This window comes from Rutidosis leptorrhynchoides, chromosome 9, assembly GCF_046630445.1.
Source record: "Rutidosis leptorrhynchoides isolate AG116_Rl617_1_P2 chromosome 9, CSIRO_AGI_Rlap_v1, whole genome shotgun sequence".
NCBI lineage: Eukaryota > Viridiplantae > Streptophyta > Magnoliopsida > Asterales > Asteraceae > Rutidosis > Rutidosis leptorrhynchoides.
The window spans coordinates 161,371,380-161,389,222 of NC_092341.1; positions in this window are offsets into that span (position 1 = coordinate 161,371,380).

Below are 17,843 nucleotides of genomic sequence, written 5' to 3' on the forward strand. Positions count from 1 at the left end.
GTAAGTATGTACAGTTTTTATTTGTTTTTATTTATTGCTTTTAACCTTTTGATAATAAACGCTGAATCGTTCGCTATAAAGTATTAAATTGATATTCAATAAAATTAGGTACGCGAAACCGAAATTATTGATATCATACAAAAAATTTATTACATCACTGCGAAATTTACCGTTTGTTCATAAGGTATAAATATCTTTAATCAATCAATCCAAAATATTTCAGAAATTCGTCAGGAGTAAAACTAGGTAAAATAGCCGAAATTACTTTACCCAAAAGAGGGGCGTATATTTTTGATAACATTTTATTGATTAAAGTGGGATAAAAGACCAAAAAGATTTTTTAATTTTAATTTTTACCTTGTTTTTAAATTAATATTAAATTATTATTGGAAATTTTTAAGACCAATATATTTAAGTTTTTAAATATTTTAAAAATTAATATTTTCAATATAAGTTTGTAAAATTAATCTATAAAAATATTAATGATATTAATATGAATTTTTAATTTTATTCATTTTAAATTTAAGTTTGGTGTGAATTTAAAAACAAAATTTACTTTATTTCATTAAGTTAAAAATATGATTTCTAAAATTCGTCGTGAGTTGAAGACTTGGTCGTTGAACCGAAATTGCTTTACACGAGGGCGGGACGAAAAATTTTATTATCATTATTTTTAATCTTGAATTAAAGTATGCCAAAAACATTATAAAACCCAAAAAAAATCTTTGCTTTTAAAAAAACGCTTACAAAAGACAAATTTTTAAAATTTTGTCGAGGGACGAACTAGGTCAACGTACCGAAACGCCCTCAATATAAAAGAAAACAAAATTTTAAATTTATTTCATTTTTGTTTTATAAGTAAAAGGTTTTATTAAAAAAAAACATTACACCCCATGCGATCGCATGGGGTTTGTGCTGGAAAGCCATGCGATCCCATGGAGGTAAAAATATGAGCAGAAACATAAAGACAGCGAGCTGCTCTGTCTCCCACAAATACACACACATACATACGCGTTTTACTCCCAAAAATCACCCAAAAATCTTCATTTTTCAACCAAAATTCACGAAATTTCGTCCTACAATTTGCTATAATCATGCCTTTCTTCAGATGTGGAAGCAAAAAGGTAAAAATTTCACCCCTAAACTCATAAATTTCCTAATTTTTGTGATAATTACAACTATTTTACCTAATTTAATTTTGTTAATTTCTAGTGTAATTAGAGTTAAATTGTTAGTATATTATGCATGTATAACCTAGATTGATGCTATTTGTCATGATTTGAAGCCTTAAACTTCAAATTTTTAGAAATCTAGGGTTTGTGTTCTTGAGCAATTTGGGGCTTTTTGATATAAACAGGTTATGGCCGATTTTTATTATGAATTAGTGCTAAATTAAGTAATGTAACATGTTTAGGTAGCAAAATGATCAAAACTTTGATCCTAAACATGATTTTTGAACATCAAAGTGGACTTTTTAAGTCTAAAATTCATGAACTTGATTAATTTGATATAAATGCCATTTGAAACTTGTTTAATTGCTATTAATGATTATTTTGACATGCTATTTGAGTTAAATGCTTATGAACTTTGTAAACATTTTCATATATGCTTATTTGAAAAAGTGTAGAATTGATAAAAATATGAAAATGAGTATAAGTTTATTATGGATTAAACATGTAATAACCCGACTTTTTCCTTCAAATAATTAATGAACGTTAGTTAAATTCTATGGTTTTATACGATCGATTTTTTTTTTCTCATTACTATACGATTACTTTCAACCATGATTAAATATCATTAGGTTATTTGAAACTAACGAGAATTGGGTAATTGATTCACCAACTTTTATAAACCTTGGATCATCATCATCAAACGAAATGAATAAATAAATAAACACGTATAATAAATGAACAAGGACTAGAGTGTACTTTTGGTAAAATAACAAAAATCAAATAAATATATTTATTGAATTAATATAGTCGAAAATGATAAATAAATAAATCAGTTAATAAATAAATTAATAAAAATAAATAAAATAATTAAATAGATAAAGATTAATAAGTAGATAATCTTAAACAAGAATCATAATCCTATCATGAACCTTAAAATTTATTCTAAACTAAGAATCCTAGTGTTCTACAAACTTCCTAACACTAATCCTAAAAACTCTCTAATTCTTTTTGAATTTATCGTAACAAGAATCATAAACTTACTCAAATTCTCTCTTAGATTAATAAATGACTTAAACTAAAAAGGTTAGTTAATTAGCGTTATTTACTAATTTTTACTAACAAAATTAATAGTGAGTTAAAGTAATTATTACGGATTATATGAACATCAATAATATGTAGTAATATTAATGTGATAAGCTTATCAAGATGTAAGTTTAAATTAATATAAAATCTCTAAACTAGAGTATTCACATAAAGGATAGAATAGCAATTTGTTAATTAATATAGATGTTGAATAAAATTTGAAAAGGCTTGTGAAACAGAAGAAGTCCAAACACGTTACAAAACCTCGTCCATATACTGTGACTGACTCCCGATTTATCTCTGTACGTTGTGATATTGAATATTTTCAAATCCCAAACTTTATGGACTCCTAACCCACTCTAGCTTTAGACTAATCCTTAAAGGACTTTGAGTCCTCCCCTAACCATGACTTCTCCACTATAAAAAGGGCTCTATGCCTCACCATTCACCTCATTCAATCAACTCACATAATTGCCTTTCCCCCTCCTTTGCTTTCATCGACCAAAACAACCACCACTACCGCCACTCTGCTGCTGCCTTTTTGCAGCCATAAACCGCCACGATTCAACACCCTTTAAGCTGCGTTTTTGCAGCTGAAAAACACCCCAAACTGCCACCTATTTGGCTCGAGCTGCTGCAGCTCCTGTCCTTCAGTTTCTGCTCGAAAACAACAGCCCAAAATGCCAACAAACTGCCACTTTTTGCAGCTGTGAGCTGCTGTTGTCTGTCCGCAAAACAACCCCGAAACCGAGGCTGTTTCAAGTGCTATTGTTCTGTTTTTGTTGTCACTGATTGGCACACCAACACACCCACAAGCTTTGATTTTTGCTGCTATATTGCTCGGTTGTGTTGCTGTTGTTCGAAATCAATAACATTCAAAGAAACAACAAGATCGACTAGAGGTCGTTCACTGCTGCTGCCCATTTTCTTGCTGCTACTCCTACCGATCACCAAACCATTCACTCGTCTTTCTCGTTCAACTTATTCGAAGGTATAACATTATCCTAACTTTAATATATTACTAGATCTGTTAATCATATGGATTCGTATACAAGAACTAAACTAATACACCGTTGCACTAGTGTTACGGTAGCTATCTCAGAAAAATTAAAACAAAGACTGATAATTGTTCATTAAATTGAAGCTAGAGATTTTTAACTAATTGATCAATTACTTTTAGTTGCCTTTAATTAAATATAATTAAATGTTTAAAAATTATATAGTAAAAAGAAATCAACCTACCAGTGGCATTATGATGCGAAGATGTGTTATAAACTTTAAAACAAAATATATAAACATTATGAATATATATATATATATATATATATATATATATATATATATATATATATATATATATATATATATATATATATATATATTGATATGAATATGAATTAGATCAAAGTTGTGAGCTTTAATAACACTAATATTATGATAATGAATATGAACTTGTAATATGAGTAACGAATATAATGAAAGCTAATGTATAAGTGTGAAGATTTGATTATAATAAAGGGGTAAATAAACTTGATATCTTATAATATATACTTAAAAAATATCGAATAACTTAAAGATTATAACTAATAAACTAAAACTTATTATATATGTTAAGATTATATGTATCACATAAACATTATCGATAAGACTTAAACTTTAATGTTATGATAAGTAACTATAATGTATGCTTAATACGTATGATATTATAACATGAACACATCTACTCAATGAAGTGATAATGATAAGTTTAAGCACATGGGATGAGATAAAAGTTAGGACTTATCCAGGTCATTTAAATATAATGTTATAAAATTATAATAAAAGTGATAAGATTAAAACGTTAAATAAAAGTGATAGTAATATAATAATAATAATAATAATAATAATAATAATAATAATAATAATAATAAACATATAAACTATTATACTAAAACATTTTTATTTAACTAAATTATTATATTATATTATACTAATTAATAAAACTATAAAGTATAATAATACGTAAATAATATTCACGTGTCGTATTCCTATACGCACCTAAAACTGAAAACTATAATCATACCGATAACGTATGGCTTATATGAATCACACCGCTACTTACTTTATTGCACCGAGGTTTGGGTAAGTCATACAATGTCCAAACTTGATTATAGTGAACACAACTTGTTAAACAAACTCAACAACTCATAAGACTCTTATGAACACTTACTCGTTGGATTGAACAAAATAATGACCAAACTTATATCTCTAGGTTGAGATCCCGACCGTTTACTCCCGTTCATTCTTCTCTTTCTTGGAATAACTTCAACTACTGTTAAGGTGAACTTCATAGCCCCACTTTTTAACTTTCTCTATATACTTGTTTTGAACTTTTGGGGTGAGACACATGCTTGCTTTCAAACTGTTTTACGCTTAGACACAAGTACACGAAAACTTTATCTTGATTAGTTTAAACTGTGCTAACATGCTTTGATTTATGCTAAATCCCTGCCATGATATCGTTAGTTGCTGGAATTTTGGCAAGCTTAGTTATTGTGAATAGCGCTATTGAGAGTGACGTCTCTATCCGGATGACCGCTGGTCAATGGATACATAATAATGATTCAACGACACGAACGTGATGTGTTTAGGGTAACTTATGGTTAGTTTCGATATCATATAGCTCAGCACTACTACCGAACTGATTAAACTTTATAATTAAATCTTGTCGTCTAAAAACTTATTATGATTATTAAACCTATGTTGTTCACTCAACCATTTTGGTTGACACTTTAAGCATGTTTTGTCTCAGGTACTTAGATATTTTGCTTCTGCTGTAGAACTCTGCTGTTACTTAGAAGTCAAGCCAAGCACTGGGACCAGAGTTAACATCCGCATCAATGACGATTTTGGCGGGGTGTTAAAAAACATGTTATTGTAATTGTTTTAATTTGTTATTTTGCTAACACTAATGCATATTTGGATGCACAAATTTGGGGTTTAATGTGTTTTGCAGAGAAATATAGATACGGACGGTGCATCATAATCTAGGCAACCTGATCCGGAACCACAGCCAGAGATGCAATATCACGAACCGGAACAACAACCTGAACAACAACAACATTATGATCAACACGTGCAATACTATGAACCAGAACCACAATTTTTTATTGCCTACGTATTATTTTCCGTTCACCATATAATAGAACACCAACAATTCATGAAGAACAGTTGCATCCCAATTTAAGGATTGATAGAAGTTGGAGAGATTACGCGACGTACCAATGTAACAAATTTAAGCTTTGGACCAAAAATGTAGAAGTTCTAAGGGTAATAGATTGGGAGCCTTTGGAAAGGGTCCACCTAGCTAACCCAGTTAGGCAGCATCTAATCCAAAGGTATGGCAGCTCTTCTTTTTCCGATTGGGAACGTTTATTTACCACTCGTAGGCCTGTATATAAAGAGTGGTGTGTTGAGCTAATGAGTACTATAGCTTTTAATAAGGATGTAGATAGGTTAGACGATAAGATTTTTCTTAGATTTTTACTTGGCCGTAGGATGTACAGGATGTCCATGCTGGACATGGCCAGGGCTTTACAGATTTACACTCCTGCTGAATTACTATCACCTGATTGTACAAATTTGATTTATCATGGTGAGAGGGTAGATAGAAATTTTGACGCTAACACCATCTGGAGGCGTATGTCAAATTTTAATGTGTTTACGCGGGGAGGAAGACACTCCTATTTAGATATTAATAAAGCCGAGCTTCGTATAATAGATAGATTCTTAGCAAACTCGATTACACAAAGAGGTAACAACAAGGAGAAAATGACCTTACACGATATATTTTAGCTTAAGTGCATTCGAGACACTAGAAGCTTTGTTAATATCCCCTACTGTGTTGGTTTTTATTTGTCCAAAATGGTGGAAGGTATACAGGAAGGGGGAATAATAGGAGGAGGTATTTTTGTTACTCTCATTGGAGAGTATTTAGGTTTAGATAGGGAACAAGGGGTCCGATGATGGTATGTAGAGAACAGGACGAGACTTTAGGTTAGCAAGTCTATCAAGGTGCAAAGGTATTGACTAGGAGACGCAATCAGGCAATACAATATCAGGTCCGCCATCCACAGGTAGAGAGGGGTTCGAATGAGGAGATGGAGGAAGCGGATGACATTAGGGATGTCATTAGGGATAGTGCTACTGACGTTTTCCAGTGTATAGATGAGGTAGAAATGACTAATGAGGATCGGCATCGTCGGTATGAGCAGTGGCAAGCCGCGAATGAGTATGAGACTTCCAGGCGACGCCAACATGATAGCTGGTAAGTTCATCAGCACCAAATCATGAGCCAACTATCATATCAGGTACCAAATAACTACATCCCGACTCGACCTGCTTACTATCCACCACATCAGCCCGACATGCGACCACCCTTTGACCTGTATGACTCCAATCAAGCCTACCAGGACACCTATCACCAACCATGGAACCCGAACGATGATATGAATTGGAATCCCTATCCAAATCAATAGTGTTCCATTGGTGATTTCTTATCATTTATTATTTTTATCTATTTATGTTAAACACTTAACATTTTGATACTTTTATGTAATGTTCAATATTTTTATTATTGTATACTAATATTTCATTTTTGTAATTTGAAAGTGGGATATTAAGTCCCATTTCAAATTACCATGCATCTTTATATTTGTATTGTATGTATTTTATCTCATGTACACAACAGGGTAAAACAACGCATTTTCAAAGACTGGCATTAAGTTCAGCAAAAGCTATTAATTTTGACGACAAAATGCAAAATATATGTGAAATAACAACAGACGGAATGAACAAATGATGTGCACCATTTATCATTCAAAGCATACAACTATATGTTTGGAAACTTAGGTAAAATTTTAATCATCTTTTTACGCTAATCACCCTCAATAATTTAAATTGTTACTGATTTCTTGCAAATGAGGGCATTGCAAGATCTTAAGTGTGGGAAGGGGTTAAATTTTTTCGGGTTTCAAAATTTTAATTTAAACACTTGGTTACCATTAAAAATACTAGTAACGCAGTAGTTGTATTAGAATCTAGTGCTCTCTGATAATAAAGAACAGCCCTAGTCTTATATACTGACTACCCAATTCTAATAAAATTGTTAAAAATTTTTCAAAAAAATGAACTCAAAATCATGTTTATACATATTTATAAACGATAAAAATAGGTGTTAACACCGAAATTATTGTTACCTTGGAAAGGACATAAATTGAGAAACAACCCAAAACACTTGAATTCATTTAAAATGGAATAGAGGAGAATAAAAAGGCAAAGAAAGAAAAATAAAAGCCAAGTGTGAGAAAAATTTACCAAGTTATTTAGAACATATATCACATATTTTTGTACAAATAATTGAAGGTACTTTTGTTTTGGACGATTTTATCAGTTTTACCCAATTTCTTATAATATATTTGAAAGAAATTTGCCACTTGATTTAAAAGAAAGTAAAATCTTCCGAGGAAAAGACATGCACTTCTTGATTTAGGTCAGGAAGTTATCGTCCAGACCAGCTGTAGAGTCTATGAAAAACCTTGAAAAGATTTCTCAAAAATCAGCTGGAAATCCACGGACCTCAGCATCAAACAGGGTCGCCAAGTGGTAAGACTTATACTAACCATGAGAGGATCTGTCTCGTACAATGGGGGGTACAGTTCAAATTAGCTTATAAGACTAATGAATCAGATTCCCATAAAGGATAATCTCCTTAAAGATCAAAAATCAGCTTTTAAGCCTGATATTACTCAATCCTTGGGATTGACCTTAAAGATTGAGAATTACAAATTCATGAAATTCGATGATATCTAAACTCGAGCTTGAACGAGAAAATATTTTGATCAAAATTACAAACCGATTTGTTTTCTGAAAACCCATTTTCAATGCGTTCATTACCATTGAACGTAAAATTCTAGGAATTCACCTGGAATTCATTAGGTCACCTGAACCAAATCGGGTGTCAACTGTAAGAACGGTGGTTGCATAGCATGGTCGAAGACAGGACCTTGTGCCAGACCGAAAAACTATAGGGTGATCTTTACTATTGCTCCTACAAAGGATAGTAATTGCATCCGACACGTTATAGACCATAATCAAAAGCATGTCACGGGACATTGCCTTAACAGTTGCTTGTTCAACGCTTTCCTTTACAACCGGACGGTAGTTTACCGAAAGGTAATATATGGAGCAAGTATACTGGACGTGTTGCTTTCCCAATACAAGGTTAGCAAGTGGGTGACACAAAACCTCAAGTTTTAAGCTAAAATTTTCAAATCTGAAACCCATAAAACCCACAAAAACAATTTGCAAACACCGGTGAAGGGTTATTCCGGAAAACTTATCTAGGGTAAAAGCTAAATTGAATTTTCAAAAGATCAAATGTTTTCATAAAGATCCAATTTCCTAAAGGATCTAAATTTTCATAGTCATGTGGGACTGTAAACCATAACGTTACTATCATTGTTCATACCGCCGTATAGAAATCACTGATGTACAAAGTGTGAAGAATAAAGAAGTGATTCAAGTATGTTTTTATTCAAAGTTCTATATTGCTTGAGGACAAGCAACGCTCAAGTGTGGGAATATTTGATAATGCTAAAAACGAACATATATTTCATAGCATTATCCTTCAAGAAAGACAAGCTTTTAGTTGCAATTGTTCTATTTACAAGTGATATTCGTTAAATAATAGAAGGTGAAGACAAAAGACAGATTCGACGAATTGAAGACGCAAATGACCAAAAAGCTCAAAAGTACAAAACACAATCCAAGTGGTTCAATTTATTGATGAGAACGTCTAAAAGTTACAAGAGTACGAGCCGCAAAACGCAAAGTACAAGATATTAAATTGTACGCATGGACGTTCGAAAATCCGGAACCGGGACATGAACCAACTATCAACGCGCGATGCAACGGAGCTAAAATTACAAGTCAACAATGCACAAGAATATAATATAATATATAATTAATTATATAAAATTAAATATATTATATTATATATTAAATAAATACGCGCAGCCCACGTTTTGGAATCATTTGTGACCAGGAAAAGGTGGCCATGCAATCGCATGGCCAGGAAGGCTTAATCCCATGCGATCGCATGGCACACTATAGTAGGTCAGGTCCTATAAATTGCAACGTTTGGTTGATAAATTTTACACCTTTATCTACTCTCTATTTCTCAAATATATATTTATATTTATATTAATTATAATTTTAATTTAAGGTTAATAATAATAAGATTATAGTGGTGAATGTTTTAAGTTTGTAAGTCGAAATTCTGTCCGTGTAATACTACGCGATTAATACTCATTGTAAGTTATGTTCAACCTTTTTAAATTAATGTCTTGTAGCTAAGTTATTATTATGCTTATTTAAATCTAAGTAATCGTAATGTTGGGCTAAATATTAAAGACGGGGTTATTGGGCTTTAGACCATAATTGGGGTTAGGACAAAAGACCGACACTTGTGGAAATTGGACTATGGGCTATTAATGAGGTACTTATAAATAACCACATACACTCGATCGGACATGATGGGCGGGATATTTATAAGTACTAATAATCATTCATTTAACCGGACACGGGAATGGATTAATAGTCAATGGACTCATTAAAACAGGGGTGGATTACATACAAGGACACTTGGTGTAATTGTTAACAAAGTATTAAAACCTTGGATTGCACACAGTCGGTAACCTGGTGTAATCATTAACAATGTATTAAAACCTTATTACAGTATAAGTCCCCAATTAGTTGGAATATTTGACTTCGGGTATAAGGATAATTTGATGAGGACACTCGCGCTTTATATTTATGACTGATGGACATATCGAATAATTCAGGACAAAGGACAATTAACCCATAGTAATAAACTAAAATCAACACGTCGAACATCATGATTACGGAAGTTTAAATAAGCATAATTCCTTTATTTTATATCTTATCGCATTTTTAATTATCGTACTTTTTAATTATCGCAATTTTATTTATCGTCATTTTATTTATCGCACTTTAAATTATCGCACTTTTATTATCGTCATTTACTTTACGCTTTAAATTAAGTTATATTTATTTATAATATTTTACATTAGGTTTTAATTGTGACTTAAGACATAAAATCGATAAACTGGTCATTAAATGGTAAAACCCCCTTTTATAATAATAATACTACTTATATATATATATATATATATATATATATATATATATATATATATATACAAATATAGTTTTTAAAAATATAGCGTTAAACTTGGCTAGCTCCCTGCGGAACGAACCGGACTTACTAAAAACTACACTACTTTACGATTAGGTACACTGCCTATAGTGTTGTAGCAAGGTTTAGGTATATCCATTCAATAAATAAATAAATAACTTGTGTAAAATTGTATCGTATTTAATAGTATTTCGTAACAAAAATATAACTATTTCGTATACACCTCGCATAACATCAATATTGTTACACTATATTTAACATGATAAAATGATAATTAATTATATCATTAAGTATGTTAACAATGAACTACATATGTAAAACAAGACTACTAACTTAAGGATTTCAAAACGAGACATATATATAACGATTATCGTTGTAACAACACTTTAATGTATATATATCATATTAAGATATATTCATACATCATAATATCATGATAATGTAATAATTTAACATCTCATTAGATATAATAAACAATGGGTTAACAATATTAAATGAGATCGTTAACTAAAAGGTTTCAAAACAACACTTACATGTAACGACTAACGATGACTTAACGACACAGTTAAAATATTTATACATGTAGTGTTTCAATATATATTTATACACTTTTGAAAGACTTCAAGACACTTATCAAAGTACATCTACTTAACAAAAATGATTACAATTACATCCTCATTCATTTTCATCAACAATTCTACTCGTATGCACTCGTATTCGTACTCGTACAATACCCAGCTTCTAAATGTATTTACTATTAGTATATACACTTCAATGATCAGCTCTTAGCAGCCCTTGTGAATCACCTAACATATGTGGGAACCATCATTTGGCAACTAGCATGTAATATCTAACAAAACAACAAAGTAATGGAGCCTATATGGACTCCATTTTCACGCCTCATTTCACCAACCACAAACACACTTTGATTTCCATTTTTATGCATCAAATTACTCTCTTTCAATTAATCCCTTAGTGTTCTAAGTGTTCTTCATCATTTCCTTCATAATCTAGCTCAATCTAGGTAACTTAGATCAACATACAAAACAACTACTCAAGAAAACAGCAAGAACACTTTCAAGTTTGCTAGCTTACTTTCAATCTTGCAAATCCATTTTAAGTAATCATCCAACCTCAAGAAATCTTTCTTATTTACAGTAAGATATCTCTTTAATTCAAGGTAATACTCATACTCAAACTTTGATTCAATTTCTATAACTATAACAATCTTATTTCAAGTGGAAATCTTACTTGAACTTATTTTCGTGTCATGATTCTACTTCAAGAACTTTCAAGCCATCCAAGGATCCTTTGAAGCTAGATCTATTTTTCTCATTTCCAGTAGGTTTATTCATAAAACTTGAGGTAGTAATGATGTTCATAACATCATTCAAATCATATATATAAAACTATCTTATTCAAAGGTTTGAACTTGTAATTACTAGAACATAGTTTAGTTAATTCTAAACTTGTTCTCAAACAAAAGTTAATCCTTATAACTTGACTTTTAAAATCAACTACACACATGTTCTATATCTATATGATATGCTAACTTAATGATTTAAAACCTGAAAACACGAAAAAACACCGTAAAACCGAACATACGACGTCGTAGTAACACCGCGGGCTGTTTTGGGTTAGTTAATTAAAAACTATGATAAACTTTGATTTAAAAGTTGTTCTTCTGGGAAAATGATTTTTCTTATGAACATGAAACTATATCCAAAAATCATGGTTAAACTCAAAGTGGAATTATGTTTTTCAAAATGGTCATCAAGACGTCGTTCTTTCGACTGAAATGACTACCTCTTACAATATTGACTTGTAACCTGTATTTCTGACTATAAACTTATACTTTTTCTGTTTAGTTTTATAAATTTCAGTTCATTATGAAACCATAGCAACTTGAATCACTAAAAACGAATTTAAAACGAAGAAATTATGGGTAAAACAAGATTGGAAAATTTTTGCTTGTTATAGCTACGTGAAATTTGTAACAAATCTATATAAATCATAACTTAACTAACTTATATTGTATTATACATATATTTTAACATATACTATGTAATCTTGGGATACCATAGACATGAATACAATATTTTGACATATCATATCGACCCATCTATATATATATATTTCGGAACAACCATAGACACTCTATATGCAGTAATGATTGAGTTAGCTATACAGGGTTGAGGTTGATTCCAAAATAATATATATATTTTGAGTTGTGATCGAGTCTGAGACTTATAGACACTGGGTCGTGGATTGATCCGAGATATTATATATTGCTTTATTTCTGTACATCTAACTGTGGACAACTAGTTGTAGGTTACTAACGAGGACTGCTGACTTAACAAACTCAAATCATTAAAATGTAATAAAAATGTTGTAAATATATTTTGAACATACTTTAATATATATGTATATATTTGTTATAGGTTCGTAAATAGACCAGTGGCCAAGTCTTACCTCCCGACGAAGTAAAAAATCTGTGAAAGTGAGTTATAATAGTCCCACTTTTAAAAATTTAATATTTTTGGGATGAGAATACATGAAGTTTTATAAATGCTTTTCGAAATAGACACAAAATATCAAAACTACATTATATGGGTGAATGATCGAAGCCGAATATGCCCCTTTTTGCTTGGTCGCCTAAGAATTAGGGAACATCACTAATTTTTGAGAATTAGTGCACCCCTAATTGCCGCGAATGCAAAAGATAGATCTATTAGGCCTAACAAACCCCATCCAAAGTACCGGATGCTTTAGTACTTCGAGTTTTTATATCATGCCCGATGGATGTCCCGGAATGATGGGGATATTCTTATATGCATCTTGTTAATGTCGGTTACCAGGTGTTCACCATATGAATGATTTTTATCTCTATGTATGGGATGATGTTTATGAAAAATGAAAATATGAAATCTTGTGGTCTATTATTACGATTGATAAATATATAGGTTAAACCTATAACTCACCAACATTTTTGTTGACGTTTTAAGCATGTTTATTCTCAGGTATTGTTAAGAGCTTCCGCTGTTGCATACTAATTTAAAGACAAGATTTGGAGTCTATGCTTGTTTAATATTGTTTGAAAACTGCATTCGAAGACATATATTGTTGTGTAATATTATTGTAAACCATTATGTAATGGTCGTGTGAAAACGCTATATTTTTTATTATCATTTTAAACTTTTATCGATAAAATAGAGGTTATGGTTTGTTTTAAAATCGAATGCAGTCTTTGAAAAACGTCTCATATAGAGGTCAAAACCTCGCAACGAAATCAATTAATATGGAACGTTTATAATCAATATGAACGGGACATTTCAGTTTGTATCAGAGCATTGGTCTTAGAGAACCAGAAAATTGCATTAGTATGTCTTACCGAGTTTGTTAGGATGCATTAGTGAGTCTGAACTTCGACCGTGTTTTCTTTAAAAACGATTGTTAACACTTTTTGTTGGAAACTATATATTATTAACATGTAAATATTATGTGATATATTAATCTCTTAACATGTTTGATATTGTGTGATAGATGTCTACCTCTAGTAAAAATCCCATCGACTCACCTAATAATAATGAAGAGTCGAATATATTTTGGGAAGATTCACAAATTCCCGAGGAAGAATCGGAAGAGGAGGAACCAGAAGAGGAGGAATCAGAAGAGGAGGAACCGAAAGAAGAGGAACCGGAAGAAGAAGAGGTTTTGGAGGAAGAAATATTAATAACTACAGAAAAACGGTTAAATAAAATAAAATCCTCAACCAATGGACCAAAGTTAAAAATGGTCAATGGTGTTTTCGCCGAGGAAGCAAAATACTGGGAAAATTACCAATTTTCTGATGAATCGGATCCCGATGAGGATTCCGATGATGTTATAGTGTGACAACCCGGAAATTTCCAACTAAATTTAAACTTTATCTTTATATTATTCCGACACGATAAGCAAAGTTTGTTAATTTAAATCTCAAGAATTATAAACTGTGTTCATACATTCATTATAACCTCGACCAAATTCCGACGATTCACGAACCGTTATATATAAATAGATATGTATATATATGTATATATATATTATAACTTGAGAATATTAATAAAGTATTAAACGTATAATACTTTACACGAATGTATTTGTTTCAATATGTTTATCGATGGAATTAGAAGATAATATCAAATGATTGATTTATCAGATACATTGTGATATGATTACGGGTCCATGTTATGAGGTCCACTGTGATTTAAGAAATCTATTCTTTTTGACAACATTCGGAAAATGGTAAAGTGATTTATAAGTAAGAACGTGGAGTGTAAATAACTTAGATGTTGGATATCGACAAGTTAAGTAACTCGACATTTTTCATTAAGATGATTTCATACGTTTATTTAACCTTTGGACTTTATCCCATACTTCACCAACAGACTGTAATTTAAAAACTTGAAACCTATTATGAATATATATGATTCTACTTTTCTAAAACGTTTTATGATATAATAATTTCTATTATTTTAACCTTTAAACAAAATGATTCTTAAATATATTTAGTTTTGGAAAACAAAATTATCATATTTATTTGATTTAGTTTCAAACGTACAAAAACGTTTTCAGTTTAAAAAGAACTTTATTATTAAAACGTATATAACTTTTATAAATATCTAGAACTACTTTTGACAACTCATTACCTAACCTGTATGATAAAGATAATGATATTTAAATTTTATTTTATTAAATATATATAACAATTTAAATTAATGTTATATATATTTATACGCGTATTATACGAACATAGTTTTATACTTTTACTATACTTAAACTTTACCTTTACTTTATTTTTACTTTACTTTAACTTTAATAATTCACTTTAATAATTCATACTTTAATAATTCACTTTAATAATTCATACTTTAATAATTCACTTTATTAATTCATACTTTAATAATTCACTTTAATAATTCAAAAAATCTATTATAAATAGAATTTAATAGGTTTTATTATTTCATAGAAACTTGAAAATATTTTCTCTAAACTCTCTCAATCGATTTAAATATATATATTTACTCCATATTATTTCAAGATATTATTAGTATACATAAAATATTGCGACGGATTGCTGTCCGAGTGATTTCGAAATTGTTTTTCGAGCGGGATAGAGCTAAGGAAATTATGGGTTATAGCTATGGAGGTTATGGGTATGGTTCGGGAGTGTTGCTCGTGAGTCAAACTAGTATTTATCATCCCCGTTGTGTCTACGTACTTTTCCTGCAATATTGAATCTCAATATTGATATGTGAGCCCTCAATACTTAACTTTTATATATTATTAGTGTATCCCTGACTAGTGCTCGAGTATATAGGATTATGCATGCTTATACGTTCATTATTGTCGTTAGATAGGTTATATCGAATCTTGAATTAAATACATATGCTATTAAGATAAGGTATATGATATGCATGTCGTTGGAAAGCTAGCAAAAAATTGAGAACTTTTCATTTAGATATCGAATGGTTTCGATGAACGGTTTAGAAGTTATAGTCAATTGAATTTTTGTAAAAATGATTATTATTATCGTCGTTATTATCGTCGTTATAATCTAATTATTATTATTATTATTATTATTATTATTATTATTATTATTATTATTATTATTATTATTATTATTATTATTATTATTATTATTATTATTATTATTATTATTATCATTGTCGTTATTAATAAAGGATATTATTGTTATTTTTATTATTATTATTATTATTATTATTATTATTATTATTATTATTATTATTATTATTATTATCATTCAAATAGTTATTTGTATTATCATTAATATTATTATTATTAGTATTATTATAATTAAAACTAATATTAGTAATATCTAATTATTATGATTACTATTATTATTATTAATATGAACGCGATATAAAAGACGACTAAAAGCTATCAAAATGAAACGATTAGGAAATAATGAGTATGAGTATCATGATGAAATTAAAATATTGTAAGATATTGATTTAAAGGAAAAATATCGTTTTCATTATTTTACTATTATTGTTATTAAAAGTATTATTAATATTAAAACTATCATTTTTACTAAAATTATTATTTTTAATAAAAATATCATTGTTAATATGAAACATCATTATTATTATTATTATCATTTTAGTACTATTATTAATAAAAATTATCATTTTTTCATTTTTAGAAAATATAATTATTGTTATTTTTATTAGTAGAATAATAATAATTATTACAAAATAATACAATTTTTACTTATTATTATTATTATTATCAATATTATTTTATCAAATAAATATGTGATACAAAGATATTTTACTACGTATAATATAATTACATTAATAATACCTATCATATTATTTTTATGATATTAAATGAACTCTATAAATTTTATTACTTAAAATATATAAAAGTATATTTTTATTATATAAATTTTAATATAAAATTTTATTTATTAATAAAAGAACTATATTATTTACTTTAATAAAATCTGTTAAAATATTTAAATATATAAAATGACTATATTTAAACTATATAATAATCATGTATAAATTTTGGAAGACATTTTGGTCAATATGACTTTTGTTGACTTTTGCATATTTAGTCTCTAGCATTAGGATTGTGATACACTACGAATTGACTGATGGAATTCAACATAACAACAAGTTCATAATGTTTATATAATCACAAAGTCAATTTATGAGTATAAAGGCAAGCGAAAGCAATATTTCATATATAAACAAGTGTATATGTTAAACCATTTTAATTGAATTCCATGTAATATCAAGTCTTGGAATTAAGCTACTTATATATGTAGATAAGGAAGAAGTAGTACCTCCTCAAGTAAATTGAGGGTAGTTTACAAAGTTGCAAGATGATGAATCATTGCACCAATACACCCTTGATATAGTTAGGCTTTAGAACCTTAATGAGCTAGCAAACTCAGCTTGAAACCTACTTCTTTCGCACCCTGAAAACTGGACAGCAGCAAGTTGAAAGAATGATGATGAATGAAGCTTCAAAACTATGAAACCTCAAGGGATAATACCCCAAACTTGTACCCAACACCTAATACTATGGTTAAGATTTAATTATACTTGATTATCACTTTAAAAACCAAGCTTTTGAACCCTTTTTCCTGCTCAAATATCACGACAGCAGTAGCATACAGCAGGCAGTTTCTTTTGCTTGGTTTTTATTCAAAATGACTCTCCTCTTCCCTAGTCAAGTGTGTGTATTTGTTCTCTTGAATACTTGTGAGAATATGTTGGTCATAGAGTCAAGCATGTGCCTTGGAATTGTGTTGTATCAAA